General features: G+C 38.2%; 1 protein-coding gene across 5 annotated transcripts in view; it reads left to right on the top strand.

Moving 5' to 3' along the window:
• The window catches only part of BMPER (BMP binding endothelial regulator), a 238997-nt gene that overhangs the window by 64370 nt on the left and 149692 nt on the right, over nt 1–24935 (top strand). The gene's annotated exons all lie outside the window — the stretch shown is intronic.

The raw sequence follows: 24935 nt of genomic DNA on the forward strand, positions 1-24935 counted from the left end.
TCATATACTAAGGATAGCTTCCGAGTACTTAGGAATGAAAGAAGGAACTTGGTGTATGCCATAATTTTAAAAGGATCTTTTTAATTAATTTATTTCAGATTTGGAGTAAGATCATTACTGGTGATGGTGGTAATGGTGATGATGGGGAGTCTAGTCTTAATCAGTGCTCCAAGTTATTTATAGTAGGGAGTTAGTACAACCATATATTTTTATGACTTTTTAATCTTTTGTAATGAAGAACAGATAGTATGCATATCAGAATATTAAAAAAATATACACGGAGAACGCCAGTATCCTAAAGTAGAATCATATGTGGATCATCATGAATCACAACATTTGCCATTTCTCTACATATCTTTTCTAAAATCTTTCCCTTTCCCTACATCACACATTAAAGTGAACATGACCAAGGTTGATGGTTTTTGTATGGGGTAGAAGAAGGAAAAGAAGGAAGGGAGGGAGAGGGGATATATAAAAGGTATGTAATATGAGATGTATAATACCCATAATACTATAATAATATACAAAAATATGAAAGTGAGTTCCTGATGAAGATGGACAGGAGTTTGCGTATTCAGACTCAACTGTCAGTTTTTCTCCTTTGCTAATTATGGTTAAATAGCTTTATGTTATTTTTTACATAAAGAAGCCTTTATAACAAGCCTATTTCTTAATTTTATTTCTTCCATGTTGGTAAAGTTTTCTGATAATTTTTTAAGTTAATCTCATTCCTTTGGGTAAATTGAAGAAAAACAAGGCACATTTCAGTAGGAAATTTAATTTTTTAATCTTTTTTTTGGAAAGATTTTTAACTTATTCTTTAGAGAGAGAGAGAGAGCAAGAGAGAGCACAAGCAGGGGGAGGGACAGAGGGAGAGAGAGAAGCAGACTCCCTGCCGGGCAGGAGTCTGAAGTGGGGCTCAATCCCAGGACCCTGGGATCACGACCTGAGCCTAAGGCAGACACTTAACTGACTGAGCCACCCAGGTGCCCCTCAGTAGGAAATTTTAAATATGTACCTGCGTGAATTGTCTTCCCCGTAAAGGTGTGCTGAGATCAGGCAGGTGAGCCTCCTTGGGGAGGAAATTCAGAAGGTGGCAAGAGGACAGTCTCCTGCAGTTTTTCCAATGACGATCATACAAAGTTATCTAATGTCGGGAATGGGAAATGAGTTTAGAAACTATACATATAGGGGTCACAAACTCAAATGTGTTCAAGGTACTCAGATTTCACGTGTTTGTAAGCACACAACGTGCTGAACAAAACATACCTGAGGGCCAAGTTCAGGCCCCTGGAAGTCCTGCTTTCATTTTCAATTGAAGAAATAAAAATCCAGGGATGATGTTACTCGCCCAAGCTTTCCTGCTAGCGAGTTTTCTCCAAATCTCTTTATCTTTTTTATATTCCTGTATTTTAATTTCCTAATTTCTTAATCCCATATTCTTTCTAGTTCTCTGTGTTGCCACCCTTAGCACATAAGCAGTGAATGGCTTTTTCTTATGTTCCTGATGTCAGTCTCAAAGCTAATAGGGTAAGAAGAGAGGAGGGAGCTCTCGCTTGGGGATAAGACATTTGTGCCTAGGTTTGCCTGTGAGGAGAGCTGTGAGAGCAGTTTTTCTTTTCGTAAATATAAAAATTTGAAGTGTCAGGTTTGGTTTTTTTTTGTAGTTGTTATTAAAATAACCTGGTTTTTTATATTCTTTCACTTTGTCATGTTTTTTATGTAGTACACTAAAAGAAAAAAAGATAATGTTTTGGTAGCAAACAGTCCTGTTTTGAGAGTAGTGACCCAGATGTTTGCTTAGAAATAATATTGCAAATGTACAGCCTGACCCTGGGACCATGAGGCCCAGAGTTTGATGGTGCTGCCCAGCAGCAGGCTTGGAAGCTTTGGCATGGAAGGTGCTAGGAGGAGTGAGGTGTCATCTTGCTGACTGAGGGGGCAAGGCTGGACAAAGGCTTTGGACAGGACCAGTGTGAGGCTAAATGCTCTGCTGGGGAGGCTATAGGAAGGGGTGTAGGCTATAGATTGTTCTGTAAAAAAAAAAAAGAAGACCATGTATAATAACATGTGCTTCAGTAAAAAGGAAAGCAATACTCTCCTGTGAGAGATACAAACACATTTATGCATTTGAGCATGTATGTGGTATTTGCATGTGTAGGCGTCTATATCTATGAGTGTATATAGTCACATAAATATACAAGTCTATATAAACATGCCTATAAATAGAAATACAAACCCACACATGTCTGTGTCTAAGTTTGGATTCTCCCAGAAACAGACCCTGAGACAAGGATTTGCATGTAAGTCGTTTCCGTGGGAGATAGGAGGCTGGCAGAGGAGTGGGGTGATGAGATGAAGAGGGGAGGCAGCCAGTGGAGGGGATGTCACCAAGATATCACCAACAAGACACCAAGGGGATGTCTGTGTTAGACCGTGTGCTCAGCCAGAGTGCACTCCTGCTGGGCAAACTCTGGGAGCCAGCGTGAGATTCATGCCTCTGAGTTTCCTGCTTGAGAGGTAAGGGAGAGGAGATATGTTTACGGCAACTCCCATCTGCTCCGGAGGGCTGCTGATTGGGTACCATTCTGAGGCTGCCGCTCAGGTGACAAAGTGGCCTCCAGCAGCAAGAGGAAGAAACATAGGTGCCGGCAGTTGGAAGCCTGGCGTGCACACTCATGTGCTAAGTGTGGGAGGACGGGGACGGGGCAGCAACACAGTCAGCTACAGCATATTTGTGTGTGTCTATGGTACCTAGACACACACAAACTACACTTTAATTTTTTTTTTTTTTTTGAGAGAGAGAGAGCATGCACACTTGAGCTGGGAGCGGCAGAGGGAGAGGGAGAGAGAAAATCTTAAGCAGGCTCCATGCCCAGTGTGTAGCCAGATGAGGGGCTCGATCTCACGACCCTGAGATCATGGCCTGAGCCGAAATCAAGAGTTGGACACTTAACGAACTGAGCCGCCCAGGCGTCCTCAGCACATTAATATGTTTATATCTCTGAGTATGTTTGTATATATGTGCATGTGTATGTATTATATGTATATATTTATATACCCATCTTTAGAACACTGGAGCACCAGTGTTTTCCTTTGCTCCTACTGCTGCTGCCTGGTCTGGAATTCCTTTCTTTTTCTTCTTCACCTGGTGAGTGCTTGAGCTCTCAGAGTTGGTTATCACCATCCCACTGCAACTCGTTGACCACTTTGTTCCCCAGAGAGTGGCAGCAACGTTTTCTCATTTGTGTTCCCGAGGCTCACGGCTCTCACTGGCTAGCTTGCCCGCCATCTTTTGCTTCCTCATTCTCTCGCACGCACACAGGCACGCACACGCACCCACACACACACTTCCAGGTAGCAGGCTGTAGCATGATTACTGGTTTATCTTACTTTGGTCCGTGTTAGACCGTGTGCTCCATCAGGGAAAGAGCCATGTCCCCTAATGCATGTCTTTCTAACCTTGGTGCTTAGCAATGTGAGTGTTCAGTGATGTTAGCATTCTTTTATATTACTGTCTTGTGACGTAGTACATTACAACCCAGTGATCTCTTCTCTTCCAGTGACAATTCTGCCCTTCTGAGCTGGCCAGCCCCTTCTTGCCTAGGAGAATGGCTATTGTATGTAGATATCCCATTCTCATTAGATTTCTGTTTGCCTGGGAGACACCTTAAGGAGTCATGTACAAGCAAAGCTTCCCTAGTGTATGTTAGCCATCTCTGATGGATGACTTGCCAACTCTCTGAGGTGTTCCTCTCTCTCAAGGAAATATTGCATGTACCATGTGGCTTATATTTTATATCCAACCCTTTTAGTTACACTCTCCAAATGTGTGAAAATTGGTCTACCCATGTTTATGTGATGTGGTGACAGGGGCAGACCACCAGAAAGACATTTCATCTTCTTGAGATGGATGCCTTAGATGATGAAACAAATGCCTTATGCATGATTTTACATCCTTGATTTAGGTCAGGACAGTATATATGGCATTCCAGACAGTTGAGAACATGCTAACATTTGAAGATATCTGGAGAGGATTTCACAACCTCTTGCTCTTACTCATTCTAGAAGCAGAGCATCTAACATTTTTAGGTGTGAATATCATCATGTCTCACGTAGAAAATGCAGTGCTTTCCTATCACTTGTTAAACTATGTATAATCCCCATTTACCCATTACATAAATAAGAGAGCCAAGAGAATTACTTCTCCAGAGTCCCAATACTAATGGGGAGGCAGGTGAAAACTCGAGTTCTTTTGGCTGTTCCATAGAGTTGGCTGAGTCATACTGGAGTGCATTCCTTATGGCATGTGTTCAGTGTGAATAAGTCCTACATTCATTTTAAAATGGAAAGAAGATGATTCTTTCCTAACACAGAAGCAAAGTATTGTTTATAAAGTATACCAAGCATTGGTTAAAGCACACATCTGTTTCTTTTTTTGTTCAAGCTTGAGTTTTTACCACCTGCCTAACTGGACAGCATACAGTTCTGTACGCCTTTGTTCAGTCAAATTTTCAGGGAACAGGCTGGCGGCAGTTGGCACAGACATTTCTGTAAAATCCGATGTCTACAGACTTGTAAGACTAAAGACCAAGGTGCCAATGAGAGATGTTTGTGTTCTCTTTTACCAAACTATTTTAAGAACCCTTTGGGCTCAGCGTTCTTGGAAATTCCTTACTGAAGGGAGTAAAGCCCACAGAGTTTGTAGGATATTCTTTAAAGAGTGGCAAGTCCTCAGTCTGCGAAACCAGCCAAATTAACTGGCCAAGATCAATTACTTTGCTGACAAAGGCGTATTAAGTTCAGAGGATTTTTACTAATAAACATGGGTTGTTAATGGGCTGTCTGTGATGAAGGAGCTGTACTTTATTGGCTCTTAGAAGCCATGAAGTCCATAAACACCTTTGCTCTCACTTACACTTTAGATACTGCAAAGTGCTGTCTCCCAGGGAAAGTGAAACTCCTCGGAAGGTTATTTGGAGAGAACAAAGCAAATGGAGATCTTCATGGTTCCTGCTCCTCTTAGACCAAACTCCTTAAGATGTTCTGCACAGCCTAGCATGAGCCGACCTCTGCCAATCTCTCTGGCCTCATGTTTGGCCCTCCCATGTCCTCTTTGCTTTGGCCTCTGGGCAGATCCTCAGAGTCCTCACTACACAAAGTATGGACCCAACCAGCAGTGTTGGTCTCATGTGAGAGATTGTTAGAAATGCAGAATCCCAAGCCCTATCCCACACCTATTGAATCGATATCTGAAGTTTAATAAGATCTCAGGAGTACTTACTTGCCAGATAAAATTTGAGGAGTACTGCTCTAATACCTCATGGCCTTTATTTACCTGGGCTGCCTTTTCTTCTCTCCTTTCTTCTCCCTGTCATGCCCCATACCTAGCTAACACCCACTCATCCCGCATTTGGAAGCCCAAACATGCCTTCTTTAGGGAAGCTTGATCTGTTTCTCAAGATGAGATCAGGTCATGTTGCTAAACCTTTTAGAGCAGCCCGTACCTTACTTCCCAAACATTTAAAATGATTCGTAATTAGATTTTTTAAAAATCTGTGATGATTTTATTTAACTCCACCAGGGTACAATGGTTTGTATCCTTACTGCTTGATATGTAATGGGCATGCATAATAATTGCTGAATTCATGAACAAATGACCACTGACTTTGATTTTCCTTTCTTTCCCCATTGCCTCTCTCCCCACTCTGCTACTTTAGTTTCCCCCTGCACATTTAGTCTTTGCAAGTTCAGCAGGGAATAGAGAGATGCACATCACGGTAGATGAGCTCAGAAAGGAAGATGGATTTATGTTCAGCTGCTGTAGCACTTATAATAAATTGCTTTGTATGGAATGCGGATGACTTCCCTGGAGATGTCTTCTTTGGAAAGTGCTCCTTAAGCCTCAAAGATTCCTATTACTCATGGCAGCAGGAAGATGCAGTGGCAGGAAGCACTTGCCAATGTTCAGGGCAGAGCTTTGGAAAGAGAGCATGATTCTGTACCCTCAGAGTTGACCTTGCCCCGAAGTAAGGGGGAGACGTGTCCGACCTCTCCCTGTTGCAGCATGTTTGGCTTCAGATTGCACTTCCCTATAATAGGAAGCAGTGGGACATCTCCTCATCTCTGTGGTCACATGATGCCACGGCAATCCAAGTCCCATATTCCCAACCACACTGCTGCTCCTCTTGCATGGGGACTTGGGACCCTCTGTGCTTGAACCTTCTCATAGGGCCTCTCCCTGACTTGTTGTAATATGTGAAATTTGGCACATTTTAGATCCAGGCTGTCATTATATCTTCCTTATCCACAGGGAGAAATCTGGCTACATCTGGGCAATAAATTGGAGAATTGAGCAATTATCAAGTGAGTTGGATTAATGTGGGCAGTTTGTCTAAATAGTGTGGGCCCCAAGCCCACAGAATAGTTTTCAAAGTAGTCTGAAATATTGGGATAATTGCTGCAGTCTTCTATTTTGCATTGTGGATGTACCATTACCTTGAGGACAAAAACATTCCTGGTTTTGAACAGTCAGTTGAAAAAAAGAGTCTTTTCTTTAGGGTCTGGTTAGCACTTGACCACTAGGAGGGGACTCCAACTTGTTTAGGAAAGTGGCTGGTGCTATACTTGTCTTTGGCTAGACCATGAAGTTCTGAATCTTGGTGTTTTATGTTAGAATGAATCTGAGCAGCTGTGATCTGTCAGCTATGACTACCATTGAAAGGTCTATTGTAATGCCATTCTCTTTAGATTGAATCCATAAATGTACAAGTATTGTTATGGGAGTGTCAAATTCTTGCTTCTTGAAAATATCACCCAAATGACCTGTTTATAAAGCAAAACCAAGTGTATTGCTTACTGTGTTTATTGATCATTACCTTGACAGAGCCTTAAAATTATGTCTTAGAAGGAAGAAGGCAAAGGTAAGATATTTAGGAGGTTTGGGGGGCATCTAGTTTAAGGTGGGTTTTTCACTGTAAGGTCTTGATTTGGATTGGTGTGGTATACTAGTCTAGAACTGGTGGGAACAGTGAGGCAAGGGCTCCAAGGCATGTCTAGAAGAGTTCATGAGCCTAGATGAGTTATCTATGTTACTAGTTGAGTACTTTCAACAGAGTTCCTGAAATCAACAGGAAGCTCAATTTTTTTTGATGTTAAAAAGACTGGGAGTAACTATTGTATATTTTAAATCCTATTTCAGCCCTGCCTCATGTGGTTTCAGTCCAAATACTGGATTTTAATCCCTACATATATCTTTATTTTTTTGTAGTTTCTAAGCTTCCCTATGCTTATTTCTTTATATAATTTATAACTGAAACAGCCTATAAAGTTATTTTTCTACATAGGGAGGCACCGTTTTAAAAATGAGCCCATTAGGGAAAATGGTTGGAAAGGAAATTTCTTGTATGACATTTGAGCATTCATAGGAAAACACGTAGTTTGAAAAGAGATCAGTGAATGATTTATTTACAGAGGAATTATTGTTAATAATAGATGCTTTTACTGTGTATACTCTGTGCCAGATACATATAATGATTTAACGTTAATTTTCAAAATTGTTCTGCAATCTAGGGAGGCATTAGCCCCCTTTTTTTGATGAAGAAAGTGAGATTCTGAGAAGTTTAATAGCGTGCCTAAGATCAAAGAGCTAATAAGAATTGAAATCTTGAACTGCTTGATTATAAAGCCACATGTCATTTCTCTCCCATCTTACCCTCCTTCCCCCAGACCAACCAGTGTAATTTTGAGATATTATGTATGATTGTAGACATTTGGAAGTGGGAAATGCTATTTGAATCTATGGAGTGAAGAGCAACCAGACTTTTTGAGGGAGAAATAATGGTGAGGTGAGCATTTACAAAGAACCCCAATTTTGGTGCAAGAGGTACAAACACAATAAAAGTGTGAATTACACTTCCCCTCTCAGAAGTTCACAAGTCTAAGCAAGTTTAAACTCATACCAGATTTCAGCCTTGGGCGTTCAGCCTAAGTGTACGTCACTGTGATGCCAGAGTGGATGAAGAACCCGTATCTGTTACCCTCACGTCAGTTGGGGAATGGAGATGCTATGATCTATAGTGCGTCTCCTCACCAAGGAACTATGAATATACAATGAAAATGTGAGAGTCGCTAGGATAGAGCCATTCTCACTGCTTCTGCTTCTAAAGGTGGATAGAAATCAATGTTTATCTAATGGGGCCCGTCTGTCCCTTGCAGTAATCACCAACAGAGTTGAAGCAGCAATTTGGGATAGCCCTCTTTGGAGATGATGTAGAGGAGTTGGGTTCACCTGGACACAAGGTTCAGTGGTTCTGTGAGTAGAAATCCATCCTCCTGGTAGAATGAAGCAAGTGTATAATTGTGTTTGAGCAGATGCTTTCTACTGTTCATCTAAGAAGCGGGTACATGTACATAATCGAGTGGAGTTTGGAATAGAGTTTGAGAGCTGGCAGGAAAATGAGCTCAGTTGGTTAAATCTCCTCCCATTTATCCTTGCAAAGATCATTCCTTTAATTTTTTCCTCTCCCTTTTATTCCTCTTAAGTTGTGTCATGTGATGGGTCCTTTTTATCTCTGAAAAACCCAGGAAAGATGCTGATTTTACTAAATGCTGAAGAATATCCCAACTATTTAGCCATTCCTCCTTCCATCTTTCCAGCACTTGTCTCTACAGCCAGTCAGTCGTTATTCATTTAACTGATTGTCTGCTATGTGTTAGACACAATATATTAGGCACCGAGGGCTCAGAGATGAAGGGGATTTCATTTTTTTATCTCCAGACAATTATAGTCTTTTGATTTGGGTGTATTAAAAATAAACCCCAAAACAAACTATCATGTAGCACATTTTTTGTGTGCAAAGTTTAAGATGATATTAAATGCTAATATGTGCTAACTCTAAGATAGATGATAATTATATAAATCCCGGATGGATTGAAAAATAGAAACAACTGTACAATTCAAAGATAACCACTGTTAATATGATTTGATATATTTCCTTCTAAACTTTTTTCTCCATATTTACTTATAGTTATATAATTAGGTAGGATCACATCCTATATGCCATTTTGCATCTTGGTTATTTTCATTTATCATCATATTGTGAACATACCTCCATTTCATTAAAAAGTCATTGAAAATTGAAAAATATTTTTAATGGCTACATAGTATTCCACCAGTATACTATGATTTATTTAGCCTTTTTCTGGTATTAAAAACCTAATACTGTTTTCAGTTTTCACTGTTAATGAGTGACATGACAAACATCTTTGAGAATTAATCTTTCTTTGTTTCTCTGATTGTTTCCTTAGGCTAAATTCATAGATGTATAATTAGTGGGTTGGGGATACAAACACTGCTGTGTCTGTGTGTGTGTGTTTTGCTAAAACACCTCAGGTAAGTGATGTCCTAATTTCTATTTCAATCTATAGCACAGAGGTGTATATATCCCTGCACCAAAACTGTTTTTCCATTTGAGAACCTTGTTTCCATTGGCCTTTGACTTCTGGAACTGAACATTTTTCATACATCAATTAGTCAGTTGTGTTTATTCTGTAACTTATGTTTTTATTTCTCATTTTTCTATTGAGTGGTTAAAGTTCTTTTGAACTTTATGTACGTATTTAGGATATTAATCTCCTAGTTACATTAGGTATGTTTTTAAAAACACTGAGAAAAATGCTGTGTGTGTAGTTTGACCTTAGTGTGTATACTGCATGTTGGATAATGGCAGAGTTTGCTGAAATCCTGGGTGTTCTTCCAATCTTTTCTCTTCAAATCTTGATCCAAATATATTAATAAAGAGAAAAGTGAGTCAGTATTGTTAGCTCCCAAATTTAATTAGTCCAAGACCTTTCTTGATTTCAGCTCCTCTCTTTCTGTCTCTGACCCCTTCATTTTGAGATAGTGATCTTCTGTACCCGTTCCCAGGCTAAAGTGTAGTTATTCTTTGGGTTTCGACAGTGCCTCCTCCCTACCCCATGGCTCTGCCTCCTCGCACCTTTCTGTCTCCTCACAGCTTTCTTTTTCTCTCTTGGCTCAGACTGAGAAAGACCCCCCCTGCTTTCCAGGCCTGTTCGTCCATCGGGGCTCTTGTTCCCACCTTCCCTCCTTCTGTGTTTCAGATTTTGTTTCTTGTGGACAGACATAATGTGCCTTATACCTTTGAGTGCAGTGTCTCACACATAGGAAACAGTAAATATTTGACTAAATGCCTGGTCTTACACTTTCTGATTTGAGTATCCATGTTCTTGAAAATGAGTCATATGATCTAGAACCTTCTACCTTCCTGCTTGGGACTTTGTTTCAATCTTGAAGGCAATAAGCTACATATTCACTTTTTTCTTTCAATGAGCATAGTGATGTGAAGGGTTTATGATACACCTGTAGAGGGAAGAGAATGCAATCTAAGGCATTATTAAAAAAACTGGTGAGGAGACATCTGAGTGGCAGTGTGAAGAGGTAGGAGTGGGGATGGGGTGAGCTCTGAGTCCTCAGCCTCATGGGAGGGCAAATGTCAGAAAGTATCTCCCTGTGGTGTGGCAGGAAGGGAAAGGAAACAGGCATTAATAAAAGTGAAAAGAAATATCCCACTTTGTCAACAAAATAGAATAAAATATTAGCATTGTGATACTTTAGACTATTTCCAGACGTTTTTGATCTTTTCTCCATTATCACCATGAGAACCTAATTTTTTAAAAAAATCGGTACTATGGGTCTTGCTCCTCTCTTTGTCTTCTTGTTTCTGCTTTATGACTCCCCCTCCCCTTCATTTGCTTTCCCATCTCTTTTCCATTCCCTCCTGCTTCCATTTTCCCTGTCATTTCCAGTCCTCCTGGAGCTATCCTGCTTTGGTTCTCATCAGTATCTTGGCATGATAGCCTGTTTCAGTAAAGTAGCATAATTCACTTTCATTGCCATCCTGGTCTCTCCTTGAATAACCAGCCCAGAGCTCTGTGCACACTAGATACTCGGGAATTATCTTTTGAATGAATTGATTATGCATTTTGGCACCTTTTAAATGTCATTCAACTGTTCGCTTTGGAGGGTGGCAGTGCTTTTGTGGTCCTGTGAATGGCTTCAATTACCACCATTCCCTTTGAGTGGAATTTTAAATGGTACCACTTGTTTCATGTAAGCAACAATGTGTTTGGATCGCAGGGAGCCACTGTCCTCCCAAAGACTGGGGGATACTGGACCACAGACACACAGAAGAATATTTCCCCCGAACATATCCAACATTGTCTTCTAAAGCCCATCTCTGAGCCTACACTGAGTCAGTGCAGTGAATCATCCCTTGTAAACCCACCTAAATTCTTACTGTGGTTTAGAAGGGCCAGCTTGAAATATTGAGCAGATTTTGCTGTTTGGAAAGGGGACAGGCCTCCAGGATCTGGATGAACCTTCTGTGCAAGGAGCACCATGAAATGTATAATCAACCCAGAGTTATATCCAGTGTCAAACATTATCTATCACGTAATTCTCTGCACTGCTGTTTTGCCTAGTGCCTCTTCTGTTCTCCGTGATACACATCAGAATCAGACAATGTGATCGTGATTAACAGTATTCTGTTCCAGATGTCCTATGTGGGGACTTTTTAAACCCCTGAATATTGCTGGAGTTAAACACAAGTAAAAAATGTTACTCATAACGAACCAAAAGAAAGGCCATGGTTTGTCCATGACATTTTCTTCAGTGAGGGGGGGAAAAGGTACCTGTTTCATTTTCAGTCTGATTAAATATAAATTTGTAATGTAGTCAAATATCAATAGAAGCAGTTAGCCATTATACGGTGGTATACTTTGGTTGTATTTTAAGAATGAAAATTCAGTAATAGAAAAGCATCTTTTTAATTTCAAAATGAGTATGAAAAATTACTCTCACCACATCATTCATACCAATACACATCTTACTTTTTTTCATGCTTTAATCTGACAAAACAAGTTTTAATGTACTTCCACATTTTGGTTGTCGGGCTGTGTTGACTTTAGGGTTCTTTTCCCTCGCCAATCTGAATTTATGAAAGTGATTGGTAGATGACAGGAGTGACAGTTCTTGACATTGGTGGAGAATGTGTTTCTTTTCAGTTTCAAGTTCAAGAAAAGGAGAGGGAGGGAACTCTTGAGAATTTTTGGTTTTGTTATTAGGTTTTCAGCATCCATAATATTCATCAACAATGGACACAGCTGTCTTTAATAACTAAGCACACCAACTGAAAGAACAGAACGCGTGCCAGAAAAACATCAGGCTGTAAGGATTTTTTTCCAGTGCAAAAATTTCATATATTGAAGCAAGATTTCATTTATAACCAAACTGGATGTTTACTCTAAACTTCTATCAGTTAAGTAAAAGCATTTGACCAAGTGCGAGGAAAAGTGGCAATGAAGTTGTTTGGTATTTTTAAAAGTTTTGCCTTTGCTACTATATTGCTCTGGATAGTTTTAAAGCATGCAGATGTGTTCTGTCTCCCTTAGGGGGCATGGTTGTGGGCAAAGATCACTGGCCAGTCTGAGGAGAACGGGTCCTGTCGTGCTTCTGTCACTGGCCAGTTTTGTGGCCCAGAGCCTTCCCGCTAACCTCGCTGAGACTCAGTTTCCTCATAAGTAAAACAAGAGCTTGTTAGAACCTTTTCAGTTCTATAATTTCCTGACTCAGAAAAGCTCTTAATTCTCCCAGGAAGCAAGTTATTTGATAGACTCTAAATACAGGTTAATGGGATTATTTTTTCTAATATAATAACAGGTCATCACTACATTTTAGAATTTACTTTTTTTAAAAAAATGCATTAATTTTTAATTTATTCATAGTTACATTCACTCCCTTTGTTATACATATCCATGAGTTTTGACAAATGCACAGTCTCATGTATTTTTAAATAGTTAATATTATTATAAATTATATTCAGAGATGCAAAAAAATCTACCTATTATTGTAACTCTACCACAAGTTATATTAAAAAACTAGAAAGATAAGCTAGTTTTGACTCTTCAGTCATAAAGCTTCTCTGAAATATCAAAACATGTCTGGTGCCTCCAATAAGTCTAGAATGAGGAGGAAGAGGCTCTCATCCATTTTGGATCTCATGAAGGTCTTCACTCATGAAATGTATTTGTGGGTTTTGTTTAGAACAATGATAGAAATAGAGGAAGCTTTTCTTTTTCCCCCCAGGATAAGGGTAAGACAGTACAATAGGATGGTAGTGAGAGCCAGGAATAGAATAGAGAACTCCAGTGGCTGGGTTCTCTCACTCGTGTTGCTGAATATGTAGGTTGTAGTTTATTATACGACCCTAGGATTCATTGCTCAGAGATGGAAAGGCATTTCAATGGCTTGATATGTTTCCACATTAGTATAAAACCAAATAGTATGAGACTGAAGGTTTTCTGGAAGAGTGTTGAGGTTCTCTAAGGAGAGTCCCCTGGCCTTTCCAGCTGTATTTGTTCCTTGAGACCTGTGCAGATGTTAAGTGTTGCTTCCTTCTCCATGTTAACTCTTGTTTCTTTCTCATCCCAGGTATTGTCCAAATGCTGGTACAGAAGAGGCTTGAGTTTTCCATAGGGTAGGGTAGCCATAACCATAGTATTAATAGAGTCAGGGGATATAACAGGTGAGTTCTGTATAATCCACCGAGGATCTGGCCAATGGGCTCTGGTGGGAGGACATAGTCTTTGGAGTCAGTGGGGGTAGGGATTTAATTCAGCTCTGCTCCTCTAGCAAATGAATATACCCCTGAGCCCCACTTTCTTCATTCATAAAATAAGGGACCTCTTCTTGGCAAAAAATATCCAGGAACCTTATGTTTTTTTCTGCCATCTAAATATGCCATAGCAAACAGGACCTACAAAGCTAATCCAGCTCGGAAGAGTTTTATGCAAAACGGAAAAGATAAGGATCTCTTGCCTCTTGCTGTAGAAATAAAATCAGAGATTTCAAAGAAAATTTAGGGCTTTGGAACCCCAAACTACCCCACTCTCATTTTTTTTTTCTTATTTATTTATTTATTTATTTATTTATTTATTTATTTATTTATTTTAAAGATTTTATTTATTTATTTGAGAGAGGGAATGAGATAGAGCATGAGAGGGGAGAGGGTCAGAGGGAGAAGCAGACTCCCTGCTGAGCAGGGAGCCCGATGCGGGACTCGATCCCGGGACTCCAGGATCATGACCTGAGCCGAAGGCAGTCGCTTAACCAACTGAGCCACCCAGGCGCCCTTTTTTTCTTATTTAAATAAAAGAAGTCCCATACCGCTGTGAGGATTTCATGGGATGGTACATACAAAGTGTCCTGCCTACTAACAGCACTTAGTAGATGTCTCCCTTTCTTGCAGAGCTGAATAATTTTTAGTTGTAGTGCTTTCAATGGTAACTGTTTGAATTTAGGACATTAATTTGTATATCGAACCTAAATGTTTTAAGCCAGAATTTCCTGGATTAGTTTCCTGAGAAGAAACCTACCAGATAGCTTCTTGGTGTCTGATTATTGCCTTCCTACACAAGGTGGCACGAACAAGCTGCCTCTTTGCCTTGAAATGCCAGTGCCTTTCTTTTTGCTCACAGGGAGACAGTATTCTTCAGTCTGAGTCATTCTTTCTCTTCATTAAAGGAGCTGTTAGGTCTCCTTAGCCACCTTGGGAAATTCTAGGCACTGTTCTAGCAGCATTCCAACCCTGCTCTGTCCAATGAAAACAGAAGTGAACCACATTTGCAATTTTTAAATTTTCTAGTAGCCACATTGAAAGAAATAAGAAAGAAACAGGTGAAATAAATTTAATAATACACTGTATTTAACTCATTGTATCCCAAATATTATCATTTCAGTATATAAGCATTATAAAAATATTAATGGGACATTTTACATTCTTTTTTTCTTTTTTCATACTATGTTTTCACCTTCTGGTGTGTATTTCATACTTAGAGCCCTTCTTATTTCAGACTAGCCACATTTCAAGTACTCAATAGCCCTTTGGGGAGTGGCTACCATATTGGACAGCACAGGTCTAACCAATGCTGAAAGGTACAGAAGAAGCAGGTCCCATATTCACACTCAACAGGACCTTCCCTCCTGCCCAATACCATTACATGCCATATTGATATTCTATTTGCGGTCTGCCGGATTGATATTGTGCCAAGAAACTAGGGTGAAGTAAAAAATGGAAGTTAGTTATCAGCTAGAATAATCCTTTCTAAGGGTTTGCCTCTTTCTGCTCTGAATCCTCCATTGGTGTCCTTTCTTTTTCAGAGTTAAAGCTAAGGTTCCATCCCCAACTTACCTTCCGATGCTCCCCCCTCGCATACACCTTCCCACACACGCTAGGCTTCTTGCGATTCCTCAAACATGTCAGACACTCTTATCTCAGGTCTTTTGTACTTGTGGAACCCTCTGCCTGGAATGTTCATCCCCAGATGTCCAGGTCTGGCTCCTTCATCTCCTTCAAGTCTTTGCTTGAATTTCGCCTTCTTAGTGAGGTCTTTCCTCACCAATGCCATCTAAAATGGCGACCCTGTTTTGCTGCCAGGTGACCCTGTTTGCTCTGCCATCTGACACTCCTTATCAAATTGATCTTGTCTGTTTTTTCCTGGAGCTTTTTTATTGCTATCTGATAAGTTTGTTTTTTTCTCTATCATTCTCTTTTTCCCACTGACCTGGTAGAATACAAGCCCCGTTAGGGCAGGGACATTGTTTTGTTCATGCTGTATTCCTGCTATCTAAAACAGAGCTTAGCACATAGTAGGCACTCAACAAATATTTGCTGAGGGATAAATGGATGAACAATACCAAGCCTTTGATATTTCTAAGAATGCAGAATTCCAATCATAGTATTTACCAACAGTTGATTAAAATTTGTGAAAGTTCTGAATACCACCCTGCTCAAGATAAGTAGCTTAATTTGCTTAATTTGGAAAATACAATCAAATCATCTGTGCATTAACTTTTTTTTTTAAAGATTTTATTTATTTATTTGAGAGAAAGAGAGAGAGAAACAGCATGAGAGGGGAAAGGGTCAGAGGGAGAAGCAGGCTCCCCGCCGAGCCGGGACTCGATCCCAGGACTCCGGGATCATGACTCCCCGCCGATGTGGGACTCGATCCCAGGACTCCGGGATCATGACCTGAGCCGAAGGCAGTCGCTTAACCAACTGAGCCACCCAGGCGCCCCTGCATTAACTTTTTTTCTGGTTTCGAAGGTCCACTGACAGACTTTTACATTGTTGTCCAGGTCAACTAGACCCCAGGGGGAGTCTGGTCAGTGCCCTCAAACACAGAGCCTGCTCGATTTTAAATGGTGACTTGTTGGAATGTCCGAGCAGATTCATACTAAATTCAAGCAGAGTTCTTAAATGCTTTTCCTTCTTTGGAAGTAGATACTTAGGAACTCTCAAAATTTAGGAACTCTCAACTTAAATATTTAATGGAGGCAGGTTGGATTACCGCCTCTATCTTTATAAATCTTCAAACAAATCTTTCCCATCCAGTTTCAGCACGGTGCTTGAGAATGTTGTGAACATGTGCACAGGGTCAAGGCTGAATGGTAAGAAGGGCTGTTTGTTGTTGGCTGGATTCGTGTGGGGAGCAGCGCTAACCATGGGCTTGTGCAGCCAAACAGCGTGATGTGATCCTCTGGCTGCAGAGAGCCCTGCCAGAAGCCCGAGTCTGGCGCAGCGGCTGCCTGGCTCTTCAGAGGAAAGGCCAGTCTAGTTTAGAAGCCAAAAAACTTTCTTTTGTCTTTTTTGTGTTTTCTCCAAGAAGGTGAAGTTTTGAAGGCCTCAGCAGGAGGGAAGTGTGTGGTATCAGAGAGGCTGTCAGGATTTTCTAACTTGTAGTATGGAGGTTAGCAAGGAGCTCTCAGTACCTCTTTCCTCTCTCCCTGTCTGCTCTCAGTCCCTGAACATAAAATTGGCAATGACCATAAATATATTTCACACTAAGTCATTCTTTCTAGCAGTGGAATGGCCTCTTACCATTTTCTTACATGTTCCCAGAGAGGAAATCAAACCTTTGTCAACAGTTTCAGAGTCAAAACTCAAGATTGAAGTTTCTAAGCAATGAATCCCCTTTTGACTTCCCTTTACCCTCCTGGGTGCTGGGAACACAATGGGTTTTACATGCTGAGAATGTGCCATTTGGTGAATGAGAATTTAGAATTCTAAGTTAAGGAGGTCCTGTGGTTAGTTTAAAATTTGGTAAGATAGTTTTGGATTAAAACCAAAAATCTCAAACTTTACAAAGGTATGTCATCCCTCCATAAAAAAATAATCAAATATAGGAAGGTTCTTAAACCTTATTTTTATTATGTAATAATTCTTATGCTCTCAAATTTTAATTAATGTGAAAAAGGCTTTACCATACTTACTGGTTTATACCATTCAAGTGTTTACAAAAGATATAGTTTGACAAGAACTTTTGAATTCATTCAGAGAAAGGATATTTTGCCCTGAAATCAGTTTCTCCTTTCTTGTGAAGAGGCTTTCCTTCTGAGACCCTCAGTTCTGACCTTACAGTCTAGATGGGAAGATGATATCCAGTCTGTTGACTGTTTTCTTTATGACCTTCCCACAGTCCTCATTGAATGAGTGCAAATGTACTTTAAAGGCTGATGTTAAACTATGCATAAGCCTAGGGGGCTTGGGGGTGATGGAAAGACATGGTGGAGGGAAGGAAAGGAGGCCATAGAGAATTCATTTTATTCTCCAGTCCTTTTTTTTGTTTTGTTTTGTTTTGTTTTGTTTTCTTTCTTTCTTTCTTTTTTTTTTTTTTAACTGTCTGTTTTCTTCTTTTAAATACCCCTTTGGTTTCTCCCACTTCCTCAAAACTTCAAAGGCAACCCTGGCTGTAAGCAAGTTGGAGACCTTCCCAAACCTTCTAGTGGAAGGTATCCTATCCAGAGCTTTATGGTCAAGATCTGTAAGAGTTTTGTATTTGCCTGTCACAACTTGGTTAATAATTGTGTTCATTTTTCTGATCTACTAAATGACCCATTTGTAATTTTTTTCTGTAACAAACCTATGAGAAGAGATGAGTTTAAAGACAGCTTGATCAAATTATATTTGAAAAGGAGTTATGTGGCTCAAATAATCCCAAGTTCTTACTACCCCTGTGACTTTGGCATATATTTTTTTAAAGATTTATTTATTTATTTTAGAGAGTGAGAGAGCGAACACATAAGCAGGGGGAGGGGCAGAGGGAGAAGGATAGAGAGAAAGAATCCTCAAGCAGACTCCCTGCAGAGTGTGGAGTCCGACAGGGCTGGATCATGAGTTGGGCCGAAATCAAGAGTTGGCCGCTCAACCGACTGAACCACCCACATACACTGACTTTGGCATATTTAAATGCAGGAAGTGAAACCATTCATTCATTCATTCACCCATTCATGTAATAACACTTTTTACTTTGGACCTACTGGAATCAAGAGCCTGACTGTTCTAAGTGCTGGGAGGACAGTAGTGAAGCTAGAAAAATAAAAATGTCCATCCTCATGAGGCCTGCATTCTAGTGGGCAAGGTAGACAACAGCCGGGAGAAAAAGTGAAATATACGTATGTCAAAGAGTGAAAAATGCTAAGGAGAAAAGCAAAACAGAGAAGGTGGAGAAAATGTGTTGGAGTGGGGTGGACAGTGATCTTAAATAATGGGGTCAAGAAAGGGCTCACCATTGCCTCACTAGTGTATTAGTGTATTATACCCCAGACTCTACTGTGTTTGCAACTAATAGACACATGTCTGTTCAGTGAAAAGAGGAGCTGATAATTAAGAAATCTCCAGAGATTTGTCTAAATCAAATAATGAATTCAATGTGTATAAATGTATGGATTTCATACTGCTTATCCCTTTATGAACTGTAAACTGACCCTTTGAGTCATGGCCATCTTAGGACTTGCTGTTCTGTGATTTTTTCTGAGAAGCTACTGATGCAGAGGAATTTTGGTAAACATACTTTTGATATTTTACCCACAAAAAATGCTTGCACAAAAATGAAGAAATAGCACCACCATTCTAAAGAAACAAACCTGCCCTCTTAAGTAATGGTTGAAACATTACCTATGTAGTACTCCAACAAAATATGTTAAAACTGAACCTTATTATGAGGAAACAGACAAATCCAAATTCAGTCTGGGCCCAGATTCTTAAAAAATGTCAGTGTTGTGAAGGAAAATAAAAATTTGGGCAACTGTTCTAGATAAAGTAGATGAAAGAGACGTGACAACTAAATGCAACGCATGAGCATGGACTAGATCCTGGATTGAAGAAAATCCTTTAATAGACATTATTAGGAAAATTGGGAAGATTTGAAGATAGACCGTATTTTCGATGATAGTACTGATTGATATTAAATTCCCTGAGTGTGACAGTTGCATTGTGGTTATAAAGGAAAAAGGAAAGTCTTCTTAGCCTTAGGAGGTGCATGCTTAATTGCTTAATTAAGGGTAGGATGTTTACAAATGAGTTTTAAACAGTTCAGAAAAAAGTCTCTTTCTCTGCCTGAAAGTATTGCAAAATACTAAAAACTGGTGTTTCTAGGTGAAGGGCATGTGGGTGTTCATTGTATTATTCTTGCAACTTCTCTGAAGGCTTAAGATTTTTTAAAATTAAGTGTTGGGCAAAGAATTGGACGTGGTTGTAAAGTTATTCTTTTGTCATTTTATCAGCTAGCCTGTGTCACCATTGGTATGATGTTAGCTGTGGCTGTTTTTGTAGATGCCTTTATCAGGTTGAGGAAATTCCTTTCTATTTCTTGTTCATTGAGTATTTTTAATGTAAATAGGTGTTGGATTTTGTCAAACGTATCTTGTGCATTTATTGAGATGATCATGTGGTTTTTGTCCTTTGTTTCATAAATATGGTGTATTACATTGATTAATTTTTGTATGTTAAACCAACCTTTCATTTCTGGGATAAATCTTACTTGGTCATAGTGTATTATATTTTTTATATGTTGTTGGGTTCAGTTTGCTGGTATTTGGTTGATTTCTGTGTCTATATTTATAAGGGATATTAGTCTATAGTTTTCTTTTTTTGTGATGATGTTTTTGTTTTTGATCACGATAATAATAGCTTTATAAAATGGAGCTGGGAAGTATTCTCTCCTATTTTTTGGAAAACTTTGTAAAGGATTTGTGTTAATTTCTCCTCAAACATTTGGTAGAATTCAATACTGAAGTTATCTGGGCGTGATCTTTTCTTCAGGGGAAGTTTTTTGATTACTGATTCAGTTCTTTACTTGTTAGAGATCTATTCAGATTTTTTATATCTTCATAAGCTTACTTATGAATCTTAATTCAGGAGTTTGTGTGTGTCTAGAAATTTGACCATTTCATTGCAGATCATTGAGGTTGTTAATATACAATTGTTCATAGCATGCTCTTGTAATCCTTTTTATTTTTTATGGTCAGTAGCAATGAGCTTTCATTCTTGATCTTAGTAATTTGAGTTTTCTCTTTTTTTCCTGTTCGGTCTCTCTGTTCAGTTTGTCAATTTTTATTTGTTTCTCAATTCCACCATGACTACCTTCTTTTTATTAAGTAGATATATTTTAGCCATATATATATAGTAATTTCATATTCTTTATATATGAAATAATAATTATATATATATATATAAAATTTTCATAGTCATTTTCTTAGTGGTTTTCCTGGAGATTGTAATTAACATCTTGATTTAAAAATATCTAGTTCAGATTAATGCCATCCTTAATTTCAATAGTATATAAAAACATTGTTCCAATATAACTGTTTTCCTCTTCCTTTCTACTGTTATTGTCATACAGATTACATCTCTATAAGTTACAAGCTATCAACACAGTTTATTATTTATTGTTTTATACAGCTTCCTTTAAATACTTTAGGAAAAACGGAATGAGAGAAAAATATACATTCATACTGTCTTTTATATTTATCTATATAGTTACTTTTAATGGTGACCTTTATATCTTCATGTGGATTTGATTAATGCCCTTCCATTTCACCCTGAAGGACTCCTTTTAGTATTTCTATTTATTTAGTAGTTCTGCTAGCAGTGAATTCTCTTAGTTTTTATTTATTTGGGAATGTCTTGATTTCTTCTTTGTTTTGAACAAGAGTTTGCTGTATGTAGAATTTTTGGTCGACTTTTTTTTTTTTTTTCCTTTTATTACTTGGCATATGTCTTCTGGCCTTACTGGTTTCCAATAAGAAATCATCAGCTTATTTTATTGACGATCCCTTGTATGTGATGAGTAATGAAGGAAGATTCTCTCTTTGTTTTTGTCTCTCTATAGTTTGACTATTATATATTTGTGGATTTCTTTAATCTTGCCCTATTTGGAGTTTGTTGAACTTCCTGGATGTGTAGATGAATGTTTCTCATCAAATTTGGGGAAATTTTGAACATTATTTCTTCATGTATTCTTTCTGCCCTTTCCTCTCTCTTCTTTCCTCCCATTATTTGTATTTGCAACAGCTCCTCGTGTCACACATATCTCTGAGGCTCTGCTTAGTTTTATTTATTATTTTTTCTTTCTGTTCTTCAGACTGGATAATGGCAGTTGATCTGTCTTCAAGTTCCCCAATTCTTTCTTCTGCCAGTTCAAATCTGCTCTTGAGCCCCTGTAATGAATTTTTTATTCCAATTATTGTTCTTTTCAATTCCAGTATTTTTATTTGGTTCTTTTTAATTTTTCTTTATAGATGTTCTTTCTTTAATGAGACACCATGCTCATACTTTCTTTTCTTCTTGAGACATGATTTCTTTTAGTTCTTTGAACATATTTATAATATCTGAATTAAAGTCTAACAAGTACAATCTTTGAGCTTCAGCAAGGATGATTTCTATTACCTGCCTTTTGTGTAGATGTGTGTGTAAGCCACACTTTCCCACTTCGTTGTATGTCTCATTTTTGTTGTTGATGTTGAAAAGTGGACATTTTAAATAATGCAATATAATGGCTCTGAAAATTAGATTTCCTCTTTCAGGGTTTGTTGTTACTGCTGTTTGTTTTTGTGGTTGTTATTGTTACTTTTTGTTTATTTGGTGACTTAGTTGGACTAATTCTGTAAAGTCTGTATTTTTTGTCATGTGTGGCCAATGAATCTCTGCTTACTTTAGTTGCCAGCTCTTGATTGGATAGAGATTTCCCTGAGTGTCTTGAACCAATAGGTCTCCCCTCCCAGCCTTTGCCAAGGGGTTCTGTGTGTGTGTTGGAGCATGCTTTCAATATTCTAGCAGGAAGTTTACAACACTACCCTGTCCTTAACTTCTTGATTGTGCAAAGCCTCAAGGTCAGTCAGATGTGAGAGATTTAAGCCTTCTCAGGTGTTTCCTGGGAATGCATACTGTCTTGTACATGTGTGTGGCTTTCTAGATTCCGAGGATTATGTAGGATCTTTTCAAAATCCCATATAGATAACCATTCCTCAACTTTTCCTTTTAAGTTTTTTGGTCGGTGTTTTGTTAACCCCAACTGGTAATGCTGCTTTAGGGTGCTGCTATGTTAAAAAATTACTACTGATCATTTTTAACAAATGCCTTGGGGATAAGATAGAGTGAGCTTTGAGTTGGAGATAAATAAAGATAAATTCAGAGTGAAGTTTTCCAGTAAGCTCTCAGACAGATGAAATAGAGATAGATACTCGGGATGGGATATTTGGGGAACTCCAAACCCATTTTTCTCACTCTAGTGGCTGCCAGGCCACTGTACGTGTAAGACAGTTGGCTTTCAAGGCTATAGTAGAGCTGGGTAGAGAGGGACAAGATTAGTGTAAGTTAAAATGCCATTAAACTTGCTGGTCTTATCGGGATTTGGTTATTTTTCCTTAATAAATACTCTTCAGATTGTTGCAAGCCTTTATTCTCTAGAGCTGTGAAAATGATGATATAATTTTGATGATTTTTCTCATTGCTTTATGGTGGTATGAATTTTCAGTAGTCCTTCCTCTACTGTTCTGGAATCTGTAAACTGTTCAGAACCATTTTATGTTACTTTTGCATTTCATTTTATCAATTAATTTTATTTAATTACTAGGAAAGCCCTTGAGGTTAAATCTTTTCTTGTGTCCTTAAGTTTTTCTCTAAGGTAATATGTTTTTAGAAATATGATCGCTAGGTCAAAAGATATTAATATTCTTAAATTTTTTGTTATGCTTTGCCAATTTGTGTTACACAGAGGCTCTCTTAATTCACACTTTAGCTCTTAGTATATGTAATAAAGGTGTGTTTTCCTGCATGCTTAGCAACTCTGGATATTATAATATATATTATTTTTCTATTATGAAGTTAGAAACTACAGAGTTCTATCCTATTTTTTGTCTTATTTAAATAAACCACTGTAACAACTAGGATAATGGCCAAAATATGATCTGAATAAAAGTAATAATTTTTTTCTGAAGTAATAATTGTATTCTCTATTTAAAAACATATACATAATGCTAATTTCACTTTAAAAGCCCTAGGAAAATATAGATAAAATATGAAGAGTTTTTAAATTCTGAGAGAGATTTTGGTTTATGTCTTTTTAAGTAAGGCTTAGGTTTTATAGTGCATGAATGAATCCCTAAAATCATCATGTATTTTTGGCTAGGTTTTACTGGAAAGGAGACCTTACCAAACTCTGTCATTTGCCAAGTAAAAGAGGAAGAATAATAAAACCAGAAAGCAAATAAAAGCAAACAGCCAGAGCTAAATTGATGAGTACTCCAGAAATTAAAATTACTAATCTGTGATATTCTCTTTGGGTGGTGCTATGGCTGCTCGGAGCAGGAGGTGCTAACCCTAACCCTAACCTGAAGTCGGGTCACTGATATATTATGCTTAACTAGCAACTGGGTAGTTTTGACAGATGGATATCACTACTCATCATGAGTTCCCAGATATCTGATACTGGTGGTGTATTATTTGGAAACAGTGATGTTTCTCGAACACCTGTATATTGTAATTTATCCCTCCTTCTTTCGGATGCAACTGGAGAGAACTTCAAGAATTTGGTGGCCATAGTTTGACCGTTAGTGCAAATTGGCAGATTGACAAAGAAACCAGTTCACGTTTTATGTGATTGTTCCCTTGTTTGAGAAATGGAGAACAGACCAGAATGAGGGAGGTTTGTTAAGCACATTGACTCTTCCATCTGTTTAAGAGTGGATGCAGCCTTATCTGCTAACATACCTTCTTAATGTGATTTTCTGAGGATTTTTTCCTAGATTAGGTCAGGATTCAATGAGTGGTGATGAAACTATGCCTTCCTATATCTAATTCACCGTATTCCTTAACATAAATAAAATAAGATAAAAACAGAACCTTAGCATTGGAAAGGACATTGAAATAGTCTGCCAGGATAGATTCTGGGCAAGTTGTTTAATCATAGATGAATTTTCTTCTCCATATAATGAAGGGATTGTGATAGTGATACTCAAATCTTTCTATGCCCTGCTTTTAAGGGGGTTAGAAACTTTATAAATATTACATTAAAATTAAAATTTTAATTGTTTGAATATGTTTCATATACACATGTACATTTCTAAGGTACAAGAAGATAGATTGTGAAAATTAAGTCTCCCATTCACCCCTGTCACTCAGTCTCTTCAGTTACCGGGTTTTTGTGTATTCTTCACAAATAGTCTATGCATATACAGTCATAACCATATTCATTTCCATTTATATATACCTATTACCCTTGCAAATGGCAGTATTTTATATACTGTGTTATATGTTACTTTTTCCACTAATTATATATTGTATATTGTTCCAAATCAATGTATTTAAGCACTGCTTCATTATTTTAAATGGCTGCATCTTATTCCATTTATAGATAGAGGATAATTTATTCATGGGTATAGGGTAATTTATTTATGGATGTAAGTATATATTCTTTACAGTCTTTTGATTTTATAAACAATGATATAATTAATACATATTTGTACATACTTCATTTCACATATGTAAAAATATTTCTTTAGGATGAATTCCTACAAC

Source organism: Callorhinus ursinus, unplaced genomic scaffold (genome assembly GCF_003265705.2).
Source record: "Callorhinus ursinus isolate GAN/ISIS: 27379988/994484 unplaced genomic scaffold, GSC_fseal_2.0 scaffold12, whole genome shotgun sequence".
In the NCBI taxonomy this organism is placed as follows: Eukaryota; Metazoa; Chordata; class Mammalia; order Carnivora; family Otariidae; genus Callorhinus; species Callorhinus ursinus.